This window comes from Zalophus californianus, chromosome 17 (assembly GCF_009762305.2).
Source record: "Zalophus californianus isolate mZalCal1 chromosome 17, mZalCal1.pri.v2, whole genome shotgun sequence".
NCBI classification, from domain to species: domain Eukaryota; kingdom Metazoa; phylum Chordata; class Mammalia; order Carnivora; family Otariidae; genus Zalophus; species Zalophus californianus.
In genome coordinates this window covers 38,465,175-38,469,125 of record NC_045611.1, presented here as the reverse complement: position 1 = coordinate 38,469,125, position 3,951 = coordinate 38,465,175, and positions in this window count along the sequence as shown.

Here is a 3,951-nt window from a genome sequence, read left to right as displayed (position 1 = left end):
GGCTCTTGTGTAATATTACCTTCTGAGAATATTCTACAGCATATTTATCCATTCTCTTGTCCATGGGAACTTGTCTGTTTCCAGGTTATGTGAATGGGGCTGCCATTAGCTTTTGTGTACATGTTCCCTGGTGCCCACGAGCAAGACTTTTGCCATGTAGGAGTGGAGTTGCTGGGCCATAGGGTAACAGGAATGTTCAATCTTGAGAGTCAGTGGCAAAGTGTGTCCAATGAGGTTGCACCAATTTATGCTCCCACAGTGAATGCCTGAGAGATCTTGTGATCCACATCCTAACACCTGGTATTGTCCAACTTCCACATTGTTGGTAACTGAGTGGCCGTAATTATTATGGATTTGAATTGCAATTCTGTTATCACTAGTGAGGTGAGGCTGAACACCTTTTTTATGTTTACCAGCCATATTTTTTGTGGTTCATGTTTTCTGCCCATTTTTCCATTGTATCATCTGTACTTTTCTTACTGATTTCTAGGAGTTCTTTGTATGTTGTTGTTATTAATCCTTTACTGGTTGCATTTTGTAAGTCTCTTTTCACTTTCTTTATGGTAGCTTTTGACAAACAAATGCTCTTCATTACCATCATCCATCTCCTCTCTTATAGTTACCACTTTTGGGGGCTATTTAAGAAATCCTCCCCAACTTCAAAATCTAAAAGATAATCACCCATGTTTTCTAAGATTATCACTTATTGATAAGAGTATTACTTATCACTTGCCTCTTTAAAAAAATCAAGTGCAGGGAACAAATCTGATTTTCATTGGGTTTCTGTGAGTTGGTGGCACATTAGACTTGGTGTAGAGTCATGTTTTCTGACTTGATATATATTTTTAGTGCTCTGCGGTTCTTTGTCATTTAAAAGGGGTCCCTGCTGGTGTTGTGTTTGGACTTGACCTCATGTTGTGTCTGCAGGCACAAGAGAGGGTGGGTCCTTCCTATTGGTCATGGGTTTTCCATGCATTTGTGGGCACCTGGTAAAGATTTTTTCTGGCAAAAGAAAGCAGGGAGTCCTGAGGGGCAGCAGTCCCACCGTGCGTCCAGGGTGACTGAAGTTCCCCCAAGCGCTGGGCCACTCCCACTGCTGCATCACTCACTGCAAAGAAAGCAAAAGTGTTCTGAAGCAGGAGGCTGCTGCGCGGATGTGTGCCCGCACATGTGAGCCTCTTGCCGCTTGTTATCCAGAAAAAGCAGGGGGTGCACCCTCTGAAATGCTGGCCACATGGATGCCTGATGCCATCTGACATGGGGGCGAGCCTGTGTGGGGAAGCAGTGCAGAGATAAGCAGGAATTAGACCCTCACCGGCCAGTGTCAAGGAGCCCCTTAGCCACAAGCTCAGCTCACAGATGGCTCACTTCATCATATTCCAACCAAGCCCAGTCTTGATCAGTCAGACGGAGCTCTGTTTCTTGGGTCAGAGCTGTAGTTAGGAATGTGGGCTTGACACAGAACTGAAAGTCAGAATGCCTCTACCTCTGGTCATGTCACCTCCTGTCACTTCTCTGAGGACTCCTGTCCTTCCTGCAAAGCTTTGCCCTGAAATGCTGCCCGGAGGACATGTATGGGTCGGCACCACGGGGTGCTGCCAACCAGGGGCAGCCCTTATCACGACTGCAGAACGCAGGGCCGCTCCCCTGGGTCTGGGGTGTGGCCCACTCTCTCCAACATGCCTGCTCCCCTGGCCCTCTTCCTGCCCACCCTCCCATGCAATCTCCTGCTGGGGTGGACTTTGTCCTGCCATCACTTCCCTCCTCTCCCCTCCTGCCTTCTGTTTTGGCGTTATTTGCAACGATGACCCATACTTCCACAGTCCCTTCTAGCTAACTGGGTAGTCTTCACAGCCTGGGCCCAGAGCTCCTGAATCACCTGCAATCCCTTCTTCTCAAATCAAAATATTCATCTTTGTCCTCATACCTGAGCCCCTGTCTGCCGTGGACTCGGACCAAAATCCAAGGGAAAAGGTGGTTTGGGTGGTGAGCCCCATCCCATGGTTTCCATTCTGGGTGGTTGCTTTGTTCTTCCTGGCTTGTATACATCCCACAAAATTCAATGCAACCTGCCCATTCTTTGTCACCATCTCAGAATGCCACATGCGGGACCTCAGGGAGCATGTATGGAGGTCTTTGTCAATCTGCTTTCTGGGTGCACAGGTGCACCCTTCACTTCTCCTTCCTTTGAGTCCAGGGCACTGAATCAGCAGGGGTCCATGGTCAGAAGGATTTGTTTTTGCCTCTCATGGACCCCAGTTCCACCTTGGCCTTGGTCTGACTTCCATTGGCCTCTGTTGGGAGGTTACGCCCAGCCTCACCCATGACTTCCTTCCTGGAAATCCTTGGTCCCGAGGAGAACTCATAGTGTTGTTCTTCCAAGTGTGAGGTGCTGCCCATCTGTGCAGAATGCAGGCGGCCCAGGAGAGCAGTTCCCCAGAGCACATCTGCCTGCTTCTTTCCTGTGTGCATCATGCCGGTCCAGTTGCTTCCGGCAGAAACCTGGTTGACTGCACATATGCAGAGGGGTCTGGTTTTGGGGATGGCAAATGGCTCCCCAGCTCCTGGTCCCTGGAGTGATCTGGCACAATGTTAGCCCACCACTCACACATCGTTTCCATTCAACCTGCAGTCGGCCCCGGGAGGTGCCTCTTTCTTTTCAAGCACAAAGGGCCTGTATTTAACATGACATTAGCCCGCTGCAGTATTGAGTTAGCTATAAAAGAGATGATCCTGTGGACAGAATCACTATCCACCAGACAAATGATTAAATTTACAGCTTGATTGGTGTTGATCAATAGAAATGAAATGTGAACAACTAAATGTATCCGCAAGAAACAGCAACTGGAGGTGGTCTCCCCATGGGCATCACAGCTCCACACCGGGGGTCTCTGCACTCGTGGGGTCCTCCAAATGCACCTTCCTTTCCTCTCACCCTTCAGGGGAATACAGCAGTGCCTTGCCGAATCAACGGAGATAGGCTGGACTGAGCCGCACTGGTGACTCCAAAGCTCAGTGGCTTCAAACAGCCCATGCTGCTGCATTTCCAGGGCTGGCCAGCAGAGGGGGCTCCGTGCACCATAGAAACTCAGGACCCAGGAGAGCTGAGTATTTAGTCTTGAAAATTGTCAGTCTTCCTATCAGAGGAAGAGAGGGCGTTGAAGGGCCCTGTACTAGCAGTCAAATGCCTGAGACTGGAAGTCATGTATACCCCTTCTGTTCACCACTCCCTGGTCAGAGCTGGTTACACGGCCCACCTGCCACAGAATGTGAGAAGATGAGGCATATCAAGCACAAACACACTTAAAAAAAAAAAAAAAAAACTGGCTAGATTAACAAATCCAGTGGGTTCAGGGCTATTTAATGCGTTCCTATCATGGAATGAATAACAGCCCCCACATCATGTCTATTTCTTTAAGTCATGTGGCACCTACCCAGGCACATGTATTTCAGAGGCTCAACGCTATCTCTCCATGTATATAGAAAGAACATGAGCTGCCCCATCTTCTCCCAGAATTCCTTTCTCAAACTAGCAGTGAATCCAATAACAGCAAATACACCTGGATGTGAAATTGTCATTTCCACATGGGCAAACGCATTGCACAACTACTTTAAACCCAAACGGGAAAAGTGGTTCCCGATTTAAATTGCACTCTTTCCAGTGACCTTCTTCCCTTCTGAACCCAGGCTGGGGGCTCCTCTCGCTCCTGGCTCCGTGAGGTCCCCTGTGCCTTGTGAAGGCTGGGAAACACTCCTGTCTGCTCTGTGCAGCCTTGGCCAGGTTCCCTGGGCGGGCCTCCATGCTGGGCTGCATCCCGCCAAGTGTGCAGCTGGCGTCAAAGACCAGGAGGTCATGGCATTCGGGCTGGTTTAGGCTCCAGGGCTTAACATTCATACATGCCTGCAGAAAGGTTATTTCAAAGTTGTTTTTTATTCAACTGTTATCAGCAA